Below are 17,719 nucleotides of genomic sequence, written 5' to 3' on the forward strand. Positions count from 1 at the left end.
AATGAACCATAATAATAAGAAAAAAAAAAATGAAGCCCAAGTTCAGTAACAAGAAGGGAATAATAAAAGTCAGAGTGAAAATAAATGAAATAGAGAACAGAAAAAATTAATGAAGCAAAACCTGAATCTTTGAAAGATAAAATTGAAAAACCACTCACTAGACCTACTAGAGAAAAAAAAAGAAGACTCAAATAAATAAAATCAGAAGTGAAAGTAAAGTTGTAAAGGACACTGCAGAAATACAATGTATTACACAAGAATACTATGAAGGGTATACACCATCAAATTGAATAACCTAGAAGAAATGGATAAATTCTCACAAGCATACAACCTTCTTAGGCTAAATCATGAAGATTTGGAAAACATATATAGACCAATCACTAGTAAAGAAGTTGAAACAGTAATAAAATCCTCTTCAAAAAACAAAAGTCTAGGACCAGATGCTTTCACTGGTGAATTGTACCAAACATTAAAAAAAAAAAAAAAAAGATTTGATGCCTATCTCTTTCTCAACTTCATGCAAAAAAATGAAAATGAGAAACTACTCCCTAATTCATTTTATGAGGCTGACATCACCCTAGTACCAAAGCCAGGCAAGAACATAACAAAAAAAGAAAATTGCAGGCCAGTTTCTTTGGTGAATACAAATGTAAATGTTGTGAAAAAAATACTAGCTAATCAAATATCGCAACACATTAATGTACAAACATCATAATCAAGTGGGATTTTTAAAAATTTTGTTTTCCTTTATTGATTTGAGAGAGAGAGAAAGTGAGGAGAGATAGAAACATAAATGAGAGAGAACATCAATGGCTGCCTCCTGTATGCCCCCTACTGGGGATTTGGCCCACAACCTGGGCATGTGTCCTGATTGGGAATCAAACTGGTGACCTCTTGGTGCATGGGTCAATGCTTAACCACTGAACAACACCAGCTGGACTCAAGTGGGATTTATTACAGCGGTGCAAGTAGTGTGTTACATCTACAAATTGATTTGATACACCATGAGAACAATAAAAAAAAAAATCATGACATTTTCAGTCAAGATGACAGAGTAGGCTGGGTGGTGGGAAGGATAAGGTGCTATCATGGAGGATGCTGCGATGCCTGAGCAAACTGAGGGAATCCCTGAAAATCAAGTTGTTAGTGACAGGTTAGAGAGGAGATTAGGTGGAGCTCACCCCAACCCTCACAGCCTAACCCTACTGAGATTCTACCACACCGGACTTCCAGTCAAGATGACAGTGAAAGTAAATTAGGTATCACCTCCTCCCACAACCACATCAAAATTACAATGAAACTACAATACAACCATCATTCAGAACTGCCTGAAATCAAGCTGAATGGAAGTCCCACAACTATGAAATTAAAGCAGCCGCCACATGGAAACTGGTAGGAAGGGCAGAGGCGGGGAGGAGCTGGTCCCACACCCATGTGTGGCAGATAAAAATCAGGAGGGACCACTCACTAGGGGTCTCAATCCCACACGAGGTGCCCAGCTCAGGGTCCCAGTGCCAGGAAGAAAAGTCCCCATAACTCTGGCTATAAAACCAGCACCTGCTGCTGCAGGAACCCCAGGCAGCTCCTCTTGAAGGGCCCACACACAGACTTACTGAGCTCGGGCGGGAGACAGCTTGAGGGGCACCAGAGAACAGGGAAGAATTGAGCTGTTTGGCCTCAGGATGAGGGTTGGAGGGGCAGCTTTCTCCTGGACAGACGTGCTGGCAGAGGCCTTTGTCCCTTTGGAGAGCGCTTCTCCCACAGAGCAGACAGACAGCCTCCATATCTGGGACTCCAGCAACCTGGCTCACACTGTTGGCCCTGCCCTGGTGATTCCCTGAGTCCCCACCCCACCCAACCTTCAGGCCCACCCAAGCTGTTTTCAAAGGCTTTACCATAGGATTGGCTTGTCTTGGATCCTGCTTCAGAGCTTACTAAACCCTCTCAAACAAGCAGCATATGGTCTCATCAAGCCCCATACCTCCTTGTAAAGTGGCTCCAGGCATGGCACTAGAGGCAGGCAGAGTTGGTTCACAACTTGGCTTTTCCTGGACACCTCCAAGCCCAGCACAAGAAGCAGCTATCTGCAGATCACTTTGTAGTTTATGTCAGGTGGCTCTGGATAGAACACAGGCAGTGGCTGACCTTGCCCCAGAGCCAGCACACCCAGTAGACAGATTCAGACCACATCAAAACACCATCACCCAACCACCTCTACAAGCGACACACTCAATGAATGGACTCAGTGGATATCAGCCCTGATGAAGTAAGTCTTGCTCTGTGTGGTGGGCCCTTACATTGCTGATCCTCCAAGGTAGTCAGAGGCCTGTGGCTAGTGGGTACAGCCAGTCATTGCAGCTGATCAGCCTGAGTAAATCACTCCCATTGACATGCCAACAGTAATCAAGACTCAAATACAACAGAAGGGTATACAGCCCACACTAAAGATGCACCACAAGGGCCCAGCTGAGGTGACCAGGGAGACTGTGCCTTTGTATCCTACAGGACACCTAAAACAGTAGACCACCCTATGAAGCCTAGGAGACATAGCAACTCTGCCTAATACATAGAAACAATCACAGGGATGCAACCAAACAGAGGAGACAAAGAAACATGTCCCAAATAAAAGAAAAGAACAAAACTCCAGGAAAACAACTAAACAAAATAGAGATAAGCAAGCAACCAGATGCAGAGTTCAAAACACAGATTATAAGGGTGCTCAAGGACCTTGGTGAAACATTCAAGAGACTTAGTGAGACCTTCAAGGAACTTAAGGAGACCTCTGAGGAACTTAGTGAGAACATTAATAACATAAAAAAACCAGTTAGAAGTTAATGATGCACTAACTGAAATAAAGAATAATTTACAGGGAACCACTAATAGAGTAGATAAAGCCAAGAAGCAAATCATCGATTTGGAATATAAGGAAGCAAAAAACCCCCAACCAGAACAGCAACAAGAAAAAATAATCCAAACAAATGACGATAGTGTAAGGAGCCTCTGGGACAACTTCAAGCGTGCCAACATTTGCATCATAGGAGTGCTGGAAGGAGAAGAGACAGAGCAAGAAATTGAAAACCTATTTGAAAAAATAATGATAGAAAACTTCCCTAACTTGGCGAAGGAAACAGACATACAAATCCAGGAAGCACACAGAGTGCCAAACATGTTGAACCCAAAGTGGTCCACACAAAGACACATCATCATCAAAATGCCAAAGGATAAATACAAAGAGAGGATCTTAAAGGCAGCAAGAGAGGCTCCTTCAAGGATGGCGGTGGGCAAGACATGAGGGAGGGTGAGTGTGTGAGAGAGTGAGCTAGGGTGTGAGAGAGTGTGAATGAACGTGAAGGTGGAAAACCAAACCCGAGCAGTGCAGAGACTCTGAGCAGAAGGTTCCTGTGCTGTGGATGGGAGCAGTTGGCTACCTCAATAAGTGGCCCTTCAGGGTGCTTCTCCCTGCGCCTCAAAGAGGTCCCACCATTTTGGAAGATCCCAGGTTCCCGGGGAGGAGGTAGTGGGATCAGCAAGGGCCCAGCAACCTGAGCCCATCAGCACACCTGGGACCATCAGACCAGTGGACACTCTGTGTGAACACAGACCGGTGCACAGTAGTGGACCTCCCAAGGTGCCTGTCCCAGAAACCACAGACAGCCCAGAGCACAGCAACATCCCCCATAGTAGCAGCCCTATCAGAGTCGAGATATACCCCCAGCAACAGAGGCTGGTGAGCAGACATTCATCCTCATCCCCAAGCAACAGAAGCACAATCCAGCAGCTGAGACCCATCCCCCAAAACCACAGCAAAAGCTGAGCAGAAGTGGAGCCCCAAAAGGCAGCAGCACTCCCCAGCCCCCAGCGGAGGGACCTGGGGCTCTACAGAGGCCTGTGCAGTCCAGTAGCTCACAAGAGCAGTGGGAAGCCAGAGCCCTAGGGAGACTGGTGCGATCCAGCTGCCCTTCCACGGGAACTGCAGGGTGCAGGGGCACCAGAGAGACCTGTGCTAGGTAGCAGGGATTGGGCGATCTAGTTATATGCAGGACCTGTGAGGTGCTGAAGCACCAGCGAGGCCTGTGCGACACAGCAGCCCATAACATAGGCATAGAGCAGGCTCCCGAAAGGGACTTTGCAATCCAGTTACCTGAGGGACCTGCAGGGTGCGAGGGCACCAGAAAGGCCTGTACGACCCAACTGCACACAAGATAGGCTTAGAGGATATGAAAATGGAGACAGAGTGAATAGAAGCTATGCAGAAGATCTCCCAGGAGTAAATGGGAATTACAAATAAAACGAAGACAAATTCTCAGGAAAAAAGCAACAGAAAAGCAGCAAGAAAGGACTATATTACCAGGGACACTGGAAGGATCTGCGGAGGCAGGAGAGGGTGGCGGGCTGGGAGTCAACGACCAGCAGCAGTCTTAGATGTGAGCAGCTCCCTTGGGGAATAAAGACCAAGCTCACTCCACAGTGCAGAGAGTCTGGACAGAGCGCTAAAACTGCCACAACCACTCACCTGGGGGCTACCGCACAGGGAGGGCACACTGGGCTGAAACCCGGTGGGGATACCCAGGATTTGGAGGGCACTCAAACGTTTTGATAAGTTGCGACCACAAAGGACGGCAGCCAGTTTGCTCTTTTCCCGAGCTGTGGAAAAAAGCAGTAGCCCCCACCCCTTGGATATTCAGCTTTACCCAGGTGAAGCAAAAAAATGCAAATTGAGGCTCATTAATAACCAGCATCTATACCACACTCTGGAAATCCTCTTATGCAGAACACCAGGGCTACATTCCAAGGCACTGAGTAACTGAGACTACTAGCCACCAGGAAAAAACTGGAGGATAACTGAACCTTTCCTGGGCTTGCAAATCTACCCAGGAAAGTAAGACTTGACTGTGATGTTTAATGTGGGCCCACCCAGGCTCATCCAAAACCGGTAGAGGGAGCCACAAACAGCAGAACATCAACACCCACAGGGAAAATTTGGCAGGCTCCTAAATGCACAGAGATAGGCAAAATAGTGAAACAAAGAAATCCCAAAAGAAAGAACAAGAGAACTCTATCGAAGATGAGATCAATGAAATGCGGCTAGGCAAATTATCAGAGGTAGACTTCAGAGCCATGATCCTGAGGAAGCTCAACAGGATGAATAAGGACATCAGTGCCATGAGTAAAGATATAGAAACATTGAAAACCAATCAAGTGGTAATGAAGACTGACATAGCAGAAATAAGAACACATTGGAGCCCTGGCCGGTTTGGCTCAGCGGTTAGAGCGTCAGCCTGTGATCCAGAGAGACCCGGGTTCGGTTCCCGCTAAGGGCACATACCTCGGTTGCAGTTTGTCCCTAGCACTGGTTGGTCGTGTGGGTGGTAGCCACTTGATGTGTCCCTTTCATGTCGATGTTTCTCTCTCTCTCTCTCTTCCTCTCCCTCCCTCCCACTCTATCAGAACAAAAAAAAAAGTAAAAATGTCCTCAGGTGAGGATAAAAAAAAAGAACACATTGGAAGGACTAACTAGTAGAGGAAGCTGACAACCGGATCAGCGAATTAGAAGACAGTGTAGAAAAAAATCAACCAATCAGAAAACCAAAAGGAAAAAAACGATTAAGAAACAGGAAGATAGCTTAAGGAGAACTGTGGGACAACTGGAAACATAATAATATTTGCATCATAGGATTCCCCGAAGAGGAAGAAAAGGGGCAAGAGTTAAAGAATATATTCAAAGAAATAGTGACAGAAAATGTTCCGAACTTGGTGAAGAAAGAAGGCATTCAAGTTCAAGAAGCACAGAGAGCCCCAAGTAAAAAGAACCCAAACAGGCCCACACCAAGACACATAATAATTAAAATGCCAAAAATTAAAGACAAAAGGAGAATCCTAAAGGCAGCAAGAGATAAGCAATAGGTTACCTACAAAGAAAACTCCATAAGGCTCTCAGCTGAATTCTCAGTAGAAACACTACAGGCCAGAAGGGAGTGGCATGAAGTAATCAAGGTCATGAAAAACAAGGCTCTGAATCCAAGATTGCTCTATCCAGCAAGGCTATCATTAAAAATAGAAGGTCAAATAAAAAGATTTCCAGGGCTAAGGGAATATATTAACACCACACCAGCATTGCAAGATATGCTAAAAGGACTGCTGTAATTAGTAGAAGAAATAGGAAGAAAAATACAACCACACTAAACAAAAATGGCAATGAATAAGTACATATCAATTATCACCTTAAATGTGAACGGTTTGAATGCTCTGATAAAAAGACACAGAGTAGCTGACTGGATAAGAAAGCATGACTCACACATATGTTGTTTACAAAAAACCTCCTCACAAAAAAAGACTCACATAGGTTAAAAATAAAGGAATGGAAAAAAATCTTTCAAACAAATGGAAAGTAAAAAAAAGCTGGGATAGCAATACTCATATCTGATAAAATAGATTTCAAAATGAAGACCATAACTAGAGACAAAGAAGGCCACTACATAATATTGAAAGAATCTATCCAACAGGAAGCTATAACCTTGGTAAACATATATGCACCTAATATAGGAGCACTAAACTATATTAAAAAGCTTCTGGAGGACTTCAAAGAAGAAATCAATAGCAATGCAATCATAGCAGGGGACTTCAACACCACTCTGACATCTCTGGATAGATCCTCTAGACAAAAAATTAGCAAGGAAACAGAGAATCTAAATGAAGCACTAGACCAAATGGATTTAATAGATATCTACAGATAATTACACCTCCGAACTACAGAATTCACATTCTTCTCAAGTGCACATGGGATATTCTCAAAGATAGACCACATGGTGGGACACAAACTAAGTCTCTACAAGTTCAAGAAGATTTAAATCATATCAAGCATTTTCCCAGAACACAATGGAATGAAACTAGAAATCAATGGCAATAAGAATGTGCAAAGACATTTGAACACATGGAGGCTAAATAGCATGTTATTAAACAATAAATGGGTTACCGAGGAGGTCAAGGAAAAAATTAAAACCTTCCTGGAAACCAATGAAAATGAACACACAACAACACAAACTCTATGGGATGCAGTGAAAGAAGTTCTGAGGGGGAAGTTCATAGCACTACAGGCCTACCTCAAAAAACAAGAAAAATCTCTTATAGATTATCGAACCTCACAACTTTAAACACTAGAAAGCAAACAAAAAGAAAACCCCAGAGCAAGTAGAAGAAAGGAAATAGTAAAGATCAGAGACAAAATAAACAACATAATAACCAAAAAAAAAAAATTCAAAGGATCAATGAAACAAAGAGCTGTTTCTTGAAAAGATAAACAAGATTGAGGGAATCTTTGCTAGACTCACCAAGAAACAAAGAGAGAGGACCCAAATACACAAAATCAGAAATGAAAAAGGAGAAGTAACAACTGACACCACAGAAATACAAAAGATTGTTAACAACTACTATGAAAAATTATATGGCAAAAAATTCGATAATCTAAGCAAAATGGACAAATTTCTAGAAACACATCGTCTCCCAAAACTGGACCAGGAAGAGATAGAAAACTTTAACAGACGAATAACAACTAAGGAAATTGAAAATGTAATCAAGACACTGCCAGCAAACAAAAGCCCAGGCCTGGATGACTTCAAGAGGGAGTTTTACCGAACATTCAAAGAAGAACTAACACCCATTCTCCTCAAACTATTTCAAAAAATTCAAGAAGAAGGAAGACTTCCAAACTTGTTTTATGAGGCCAGCATAATTCTAATTCCAAAGCCAGAAAAAAACATTCCAAAAAAAGAAAACTGCAGGCCAATATCCCTGATGAACATAGACACCAAAATCCTCAACAAAATAGTAACAAATCAGATCCAGTAATACATAAAAAAAAAATTATTCACCATGACCAAGTGGGATTCATCCCAGTGATGCAAGGCTGGTACAATATTCGCAAATCAATAAATGTGATACAACACATAAATACAATGAGGAATAAAAACCACATGATCATATCAATAGACACTGAAAAAGCATTCGACAAAATCCAGCATCCATTTCTGTAAAAACGCTCAGCAATGTGGGAATAGAGCGACCATATCTCGCCATAATGAAGGCCATATATGAAAGACATCATATTAAATGGGCAAAAACTAAAAGCATTTTCCTTAAGAAGAGGAACAAGGCAAGGATGCCCAGTTTTGCCCCTCTTATCTAACATAGTACTGGAAGTCTTAGCCACAGCAATCAGACAGGAAGAAAAAATAAAAGGGATCCAAATTGGAAAGGAGGAAGTGAAACTGTCATTATTTGCAGATGACATGATACTATACATAGAAAACCCCAAAAATTCCATCAGAAATTTACTAGACTTAATAACTGAATTTGGAAAAGTAGCAGGATACAAAATTAACATCAAGAAATCGATGGCATTCTTATACACCAATGATGAACTCACAGAAAGAGAAACTAAGAAAACAATCCCATTTACCATTGCGGCATAAAAATTAAGATACCTAAGAATAAACTTAACAAAAGAAATAAAGAACCTATTCACAGAAAACTACAGGTCATTGAAAAACGAAATAGAGGAAAATATAAAAAGTGGAAGCACATACATTGTTCAGGAATTGGAAGAATTAACATCATTAAAATGTCCACACTACCCAAATCGGTCTATAGATTCAATGCAATCCCCATCAAAATAACAAGGACATATTTCACAGAATTAGAACAAATACTTCAAAAGTTCATATGGAACCAAAAAAGACCTCGAATAGCCACAGCAATCTTGAAAAAGAAGAACAAAGTAGGAGGGATCACATTACCGGATTTCAGGTTGTATTACAAATCCACTGTAATCAAAACAGCCTGGTACTGGCACAAGAACAGGCATAGAAACCAGTGGAACAGAACAGAGAACCCAGAAATGGACCCAAGGCAATATGCTCAATTTATATTTGACAAAGGTGGCAAAGCATACAGTGAAGTAAAGACAGCCTCTTTAATAAATGGTGTTGTGAAAATTGGACAGCTACATGCAAGAAAATGAAGTTATACCACCAAATTACACCATACACAAGAATAAACTCAAAATGGAAAAAAAGACTTAAATGGGACTCATGAATGCATAAAAATCCTAGAAGAAACTGAAGGCAACAAAATTTTAGACATCAGACGCAGCAGAATTTTCACTGATACATCACCTAAGGCTACAGAAACAAAAGAGAACATGGGACTACATCAAACTGAAAAGCTTCTGCACAGCAAAAGATACAGTCATCAAAACAGAAAGGCTACCTACTGTATGGGAGACCATAATTGCCAATCATATATCAGATAAGGGGTTAATTTCCAATATATATAGAGTGCTCATACAACTCCACAAAAGGAAGACAAAGAACCCAATTAAAAAATGGGCAGAGGAACTAAATAGACACCTCTCCAAACAGGACATACAAATGGCTAAGAGACATATGCAGAAATGCTCAACATTACTAATCATCAGAGAGATGCAAATTAAAACAACAATGAGGTATCACCTCACACCTGTCAGAATGGCCTCCATCAACAAATCATCAAACAACAAGTGTTGGCGAGGGTGAGGAGAAAAGGGGACTCTAATACACTGCTGGTGGGAATGCAGACTTGTGCAGCCATTATGGAAAACAATATGGTGTTACCTCAGAAAATTAAAAATTGAACTTCCATTTGACCCAGTGATCCCATTTCTATGAACATACCCCAAGAACCCTGAAACACCAATCAGAAAGAATCTATGTACCCCCACTTTCGTAGCAGCACTATTCACAATAGCTAAGATCTGGAAACAGTCCAAATGTCCATCAGTAGACGAATGGATAAAAAACTGTGGTACATATACACAATGGAGTACTATGCAGCTATAAGAAAGAAAGTTTTCTTATCCTTTGTGAAGACATGGAGGTGACTGGAAAGTATTACCCTAAGCAAAACAAGCCAAACAGAGAAAGACAAGTATCATACAATCTCACTTACTTGTGGAATATAATGAACATAACAGACTGAACAACAGGTTAGTCCCAGAGACGTGGAAGTGGGGTACAGACTGACCATCCCCAGAGGAGGGGGTGATAGGGGAGAGATAAACCACAGAACTTATATGCATGTGTGCATGACCAATGAACATGGACAACAAAGCTGGTGACAGGGTGGGGAGGGAGGGAGAGGGGGTATCAGTGGGCTAAAAAGGATAAACTTCTGTAACAAACATAAATTAATTTATTTAAAAAAAATAAAATGCTCTTTCAAAAAATAAAAAAATATATATAGCAAGAGAAAAGCAGTTTGTTACCTACAAAGGAACTCCCATAAGACTGTCAGCTGATTTCTCAAAAGAAACTTTGCAGGCCAGAAAGAAGTAGCAAGAGATATTCAAGGCGGTGAAAAACAATGATCTACAACCAAGGTTACTCTATCTGGCAAAACTATCATTTAGAATCAATGGACATATTAAGAGTTTTTCAGACAAGAAAAAGCTGAAGGACTTCATCACCACTAAACCAGTATTATATGAAATATTGAAGGGTCTTCTTAAAGGCGGAAAAGAACAAAAATTTAAACAATAAAATGGCAATTAATACATATCTATTGACAATTGAATATACAAACAAAATGAGCAAGCAGAACAGAAACAGACTCATAGAAAATGAGAACTTTTTGTAGCTTGCCAGTTGGGTGGGGGTGTGGGGGATAGGTGAAAAAGATGAAGGAATTAAGAAGCTAAAATTGGTTGTTTGACTGATGAACCTCAAGGGAAAGAGGGGGGCAGGATGAGATAAACCAAAGAACTTCTATGCATATATGCATAACCAATGGATACTGACAATAGAGTGGGAAAGTCAGGAGGGGGGCCGGATTGGGGAGGAAAGGGTAAATGGGGGAAAAAGGGAGAAACATCTGTAATACATTCAACAATAAAGATGAGTTTTCAAAAATAAAAATAATAATGTTAGTTATAAAATAAATAAATAAAAAAGAGAGAGATTCTACCACACCTACTGGACTGAGGAACCCTGAGACCTTATGGCACTCACAGAATAAATTCAGAAGTCTGATAAATTCATCCAAGCACATGCCACCAACAACCTGACAATGATCACTGAACAAATTTAACATTTGCAAGAATAAGTTAGGAAGATATTGAAAGATGCTCACAGAGAGGCTGCCTTGCAATATGTAGCTTGTAATACAGTAAAAAAAAAAAAAATTAAATCTGGCAGCATTCACTATTTTATAAACAGCAGAGTGGTCAGCAGTATTTTACCATTATTTCTCCAAAGAATTGCAGGGTGAGTTGTCCACATGATTTCCTTGATGCCTACAAGCTACAGTATAGCTTGTTCTGGACTCTGTATGAGGACATTGAGAAGCAAAATGCTAAAATAAGCATAGTGGACAAGTTGCTAAGCCAGCCAGTGGCCCTGCCTCCAGTCCCTGAACCCAATTTCCAGGGACTGACTCACTGACAATGGACTCTGACAATCAGTAATCATGGCAAGGACCTGTCACCTCCTTTTTGCCCCTATTTTCTGCCTTGATGGGAGGTGGTGTGAGAATTGAGGCTATGTAGATGAATAATGAACTTGGAAGGAGACCCTGCATAATTGTAATGCTGTCATTATTAGTTTTAATTGGGATGGTAATGAATCACATCAGTTTTTTTTTGTTTGTTTTTTTTTTTTTTGTATCCTCTCTGGGTCACAGATACCCAACCAGCGAGATTCAGCATACTGGCCAGTGCACTTTCCTTCTCCATTATCTCCACCTATTCTCATAAATCAGAACATCAGAGAAAAAAGAGTGTCTTATTTTCACTCAAAAAAATGTTGGCAAAGATTTCCAGAGAGAACTGTTTTTATTCTTTTCTTTGAAATTAGTCTTTTATAATTGGGTTTAGCCTATTTAAGAGTTGGTGCAATTCCAGCTTCAAATTAATCTTGGAACAGTAATGTTGGGTAATGAAGGATAGTAAACAACTTGGCCTGCCTGCACTTGAGAGGATGTGATTCAAGTATTTCTGCACTATTGCTGAGATTTGGCATGCTCCTTCTGCTCTTTCTGCCCAGCTAGAGTGGCTGGAGAATCTGAGGCAGCAGCAATGGCCAGTTTTTGGGAGGGTCAACCTCTAAATTCACAGAATTTTAGACTTGGAAGAGATGTTGGAGCTGTCACTAATCATATAAATCCACTCTATGGCCTCACTGAGGAGGAGATTCAGAGTTCAGCCATCTGCAGCAGGACAAATCCATTTAAATGGATACTTTAAAATATTATGGAAAAGAAAATAGGGCAGTGGGTGAGAAACAAGAGAAATACCCAACCTACTGATTATGGGTTAACTCAGATTGAAACTAATTTTTACCTGAATTATTCAAGAACTTAACAGGCTTTTTGGCTGAGTTACTCTAGTGTTGAACCTGACTGGACACTTGTGGAACTCTACCTCCATTCCCATTTATTTAGTGTAATTAACTAAATTTATAGTATATCCAGCATGACAGTATTTCCATCAATGCCATATAATTTATCACTACATGCTGTAAAAGAAGAGATGTATAATTGAAACCGCAGTTGCCCAAACTCCTTTCTGAGGATGGATGTCCCTCGTGCTAATCTGTTTAGTAAAACACTACCCTCTTCCACAAAAAAAGATGGCAGAGAAGGTAAATAATGTGCTCATCTCCTCTCATGACAACATCAAAATTACAACTAAATGATAGAACAACCATCACTGAGAACCACTTGAACACTAGTTGAACAGAAGCCCTATAACTAAAAATATGAAGAAGAAGGCATGGCTAGACTTGTTAGAGGGGCATAAATGTGGAACGGGCAGGTGCCACACCCACGGTGTCATGATTAAGAATCAGGAGGGATATCTAGGCTGAGGAAGTACCCCCTGAGGCATGAGTGGTCCCAGCCCCACACCTGGTTGTCCATCCCAGGGCACCAGTTCTGGGAAGAATAATTTCCATCACATCTGGCTGTGAAAACCAGCAAGGATTGCATCTGATTGAGATGGAGAGCTACGGGAGTCCAAAGGCATTCCACTTGAGGGGCCTATACATGGACTCACACACAGACTCACTCACTCTGGGACCCAGAGCAAGGATGACAGCTTTAAAAGTGCCAGGCATATACAGGAAGACACTTAAATGACTAGCTTCAGGATGAGGGCTATAGAGGCAGAGGTCAGGACAGCACCTCCAAGAATGGTAGTATTGGCAGGCACCATCACTCCCTTGTTGAGCCCTCACCCACCCAACCAGCAGATGCAGGTAAATGCCACATCTGAGCTTTCCATTAATCTGGTTCTCCCCATTCTGGTGATTCCCTGAGACCCTGCACCACCCATCTCATGCGCCTGGCCTGAGTTGTTTCCAGGGGCTTTCCCACGCAAGCTGTCTCCTTTGGCTCATGCTGGGAGCTTTCCTAAACTCTCTCAAATGTCCACAAGCACCAAACAAGCAGCAGCTGGTCTCAGCATGCCCTATACCTCTTAGTAAGCAGCTCCAAGCCCTGCACAGGTGGTGACCAGTCTCAGTTTGTATTGTTAGTCCTATCAGGTGGACCCACGCCTGTCATAAGCTGTGGCCAATGTTGGCTTGAAATGTATCTTTAATTAAGTGGCCACAAACCTGACAATAGTGGTGCTGCCTTAAGCTCACTGTGGTGCCCACCAAAACGAACCTACCCTGACACTAGTGGCAGCCACCTTTGGATTGCAGCATAGACTCTCCAAAGCACCTCTAAACCCAACACAAGTGGCAACCAGTCTCAGATCACTTTCTAGCTCCTACTAGGTGGCCCCAAGCTGGGAAAAAGCAGCAGCTGACCTTGATATGCATCAGAGCCCCTCCCCAAAGGCTCCAGAACCAACACACCAGATGGATGGTCCCAGAGCACACCAGAGCACCAAACAACCAGATGTACAAAGGACACACCTGAAGGGCAGACTCAGGTGGCACCAAACTCCACTAAAGCTACTCCTGTCCAATGGGTTCAGCCCCTACACTACAGCTGGTATGCTATAGTCACAGACAGCCCTCATTGCCAGTCTGGATGAGGGTAAATCCCAACCACTGATGTGCCAAGAGTAATCAAGGCTCAGCTACAAGAAGAGGGCACAGACAACACACACAAGGGACACTCCTGTAGCACCCAGCTCAGGTGACACAAGGGACCATCCTACTGGGTCCCACAGGACACCTAATATGTAAGGCCATTCTGCCAAGACTGGAAAACATAGCAGATCTACATAATAGAAACAAACATGGGAATCAGCCAAAATGAGGACACAAAGAAACATGTGCCAACAAAAACAGGACAAAATTCCAGAAAAAAAAAAAGCAAACAAAAACAAAAAGGAAACAAGCAATCTACTAGATACAGAATTAAAAACACTGATTATAAAGATGCTCAGTGAACCTAGGGGAAAATAAATGAACTCAGTGAGAACCTCAACTCAGAGATAGAAACCATAAGAAAGAACCAGTCACAAATCAAGAATACACATAAATGAAGAATACATCAGAGAGAATCAACAGCATGATTAAATAGAACAGAGGATCAAAATAGCAATCTGTAAGACAAGATAGCAGAAAACAATCAGAGCAGCAAAAAGAAAAAAAGAATTTTAAAAAATGAGAATAGTTTAAGGGGCCTCTGTGACAACATCGAGTGTACAAACATTCACATAATAGGGATACAACAGGATAAATGAGAGAGAAAGAAATTGAAGACCTATTTGAATAAATAATGACTAAAAATATCTCTAACCTGGTGAAAGAAATAGACATACAACTTCAGGAAGTGCAGAGAGTCCCAAACAAGGTGAACCCAAAGAGGCCCACATCAAAACAGCATAATTAAAATGTCAAAGATTAAAGACTAAGAATCTTAAAAGCAGCAAGAGAAAACAGTTATGTACATGGGAGCTTCCACAAGACTAGCAGCTTATTTTTCAAGAGAAACTTTGCAGGCCAGAAGTGAGTGGCATGAAATATTCAAAGTGATGAAGAGCAAACGCATACAATTTAGATTACTCTACCCAGCAGGGCTATAATTTAGAACTGAAGGAATAATAGTTTCCCAGCCCCCTCCCCCCTCCAAAAAAGTTAAAAGAATTAATCACCACTAAATCAATATTACAAGAAATATTAAAGGGACTCGGTAAGTAAAAAAGAAAAGATCAGCCCTGAACAGTTTGTCTCAGCAGTTAGAGTGTTGGCCTGAGGATCAATGGGTCATGGGTTCAATTCCCAGTCAGGGGCATGCACCTGGGTTGCAGGTTCAATCCCCTGCGCCAGTTGGGATCATGTGGGAGGCAACCAATTGATGTGTCTCTCTCACATCGATGCTTCTCTGCCTCCCTCCCTGCCATCTGCTGTCTCCAAAAATCACTGAAAAAATATCCTCAGGTGAGGATTAACAAAAGAAAAGATAAAAATATGAATAATAAATTATAGAAAAAATGTCTCACTGACAAAGGCAAACATTTAGTAAACTCAGTGGATCAGTCAACTATAAAGCTAATGCAAAGGTTAAAAGATAAATGTAGGAAGATCATGTGTAATTACAATACATTAAGGGATACACACAAACACATAAAAGAAGTAAAAAATAGTGACAAAAACATAAATGTGGAGGGGGTGACAAAATTGTAGTTTTTTTTTTTTTTAATCCTCACCCGAGGACATTTTTGCATTTATCTTCAGGTAGAGTAGGAGGAAAAGAGAGAGAGAAACATCAATGTGAGAGAGACACATCGAGTGGTTGCCACCCACACGCCCCCAATCGGGGCGAGGACAAACTGCGACCGAGGTACATGCCCTTAGCGGGAACTGAACCTGCGACTCTCTGGTCCGCAGGCCAACGCTCTAACTGCTGAGCCAAACTGGCCAGGGCCAAAATTGTAGTTATTTAAAATATGTTTGAACTTAAGCAACTATCAACTTAATATAGACTGCTATAAACATAGCTTGGTATATAAACCACACCATAACCACAAACCAAAAATCTATGAGAGATATACAAGAAATAAAGTAAAAAGAATCCAAACACATCATTATAGAAATTCATCAACATACAAGAGAAAAGAGAGAATATGAATGGAACAGGAGAGAACTAGAAAAACAGTAAAAACAATTAATAAAATGGCAATAACTATATACCTATCAGTAATTACTTTAAATATAAATGGACAATGAAGTGTTAATTGAGGCTCACTAACGACCAGCATCTGCCCCACCCTCGTGAAAGCCCCTTGGCTGAGCACCAGAGGGAGTTTTTCAATCAACTGACAACCCAAAACTCATCAATTAACCTAGACTGCTAGCCTCCAGGCAAAAAGCTAGAGGATAACAGTACATTTCCTGGGCTGGCAACTTTAACCAGGAAAGTAAGACTTGACAGTGGTGTTCAACGCGGGTCCTCCCTCGCTCATCTAAACACAGGAGAGGGAGCCACAAACAGCAGAACACCAACACCCACAGGGAGAACTTGACAGGCTCCAAAGCCCACAGTGATAGCCAAAATGGTGAAACACAGAAACAGAAGCCAAATGAAAGAGCAAGACACCTCCACCGAAGATGAGATCAATGTGGAGCAATTAGGCATGTTAACAGAGCTAGAATTCAGAGCCATGATCTTGAGGAAGCTGAACAGCATGAGTAAGGACATAGAGACACTGAAAATAAGCCAAATGGAAATTAAAAACCAACAAGAAGAGATAAAAAATGACATATCCGAAATGAAAAACACATTGGAAGGTTTAAAAAGCAGAGTAGGGGAAGCTGAGGACCGGATCAGTGAATTAGAAGACAGGGTAGAAAAAATCAACCAATCAGAAAAACAAAAGGAAAAAACTATTAAAAAACAGGAAGACAGCTTAAGAGAACTATGGGACAACTGGAAACGTAATAATATTCGCATCATAGGAGTCCCCGAAGAAGAAGAAAAGGAGCAAGGGATAGAGAATATATTCAAAAAAATAGTGAGAGAAAACTTCCCTAATTTGGTGAAGGAAGAAGGCATTCAAGTTCAAGAAGCACAGAGAGTCCCAAGTAAGAAGAACCCAAACAGGCCCACACCAAGACACATAGTAATTAAAATGCCACAAATTAAAGACAAAGAGAGAATCCTAAAAGCAGCAAGAGATAAGCAACAGGTTACCTACAAAGGGAACCCCATAAGGCTTTCAGCTGACTTCTCACAAGAAACACTACAGGCCAGAAGAGAATGGCATGAAGTAATCAAAGTCATGAAAAACAAGAATCTGAATCCAAGACTACTCTACCCAGCAAGGCTATCATTCAAAATAGAAGATCAAATAAAGAGCTTCCCAGACAAAAAAAAGCTAAGGGAATACATTAGCACCAAACCAGCACTGCAAGAAATGCTAAAAGGACTGCTGTAAATAGCAGTAGAAATGGGAAGAAAAATAGAACCACACTAAACAAAAATGGCAATAAATAAGTACATATCAATAATCACCTTAAACGTAAATGGATTGAATGCTCCCATAAAGAGACACAGAGTAGCTGATTGGATAAGAAAGCATGACTCATCTATATGTTGTTTACAAGAGACCCACCTCTCAACAAAAGACTCACATAGGTTGAAAGTGAAGGGATGGAAAAAAATTTTCCAAGCAAATGGAAAGCAAAAAAAAGCTGGGGTAGCAATTCTCAGATCTGATAAAATAGATTTCAAA

The 17,719-nt window shown here is 41.2% G+C and overlaps 1 pseudogene; it reads left to right on the forward strand.

Annotated features, from left to right (window-relative positions):
* The first annotated feature begins 1,088 nt into the window (after positions 1–1,088).
* LOC118635421 lies at positions 1,089–11,471 on the forward strand (annotated as a pseudogene).
* Positions 11,472–17,719: the final 6,248 nt, after the last annotated feature.

The sequence above is a fragment of the Molossus molossus genome, unplaced genomic scaffold (genome assembly GCF_014108415.1).
Source record: "Molossus molossus isolate mMolMol1 unplaced genomic scaffold, mMolMol1.p scaffold_m16_p_2, whole genome shotgun sequence".
In the NCBI taxonomy this organism is placed as follows: domain Eukaryota; kingdom Metazoa; phylum Chordata; class Mammalia; order Chiroptera; family Molossidae; genus Molossus; species Molossus molossus.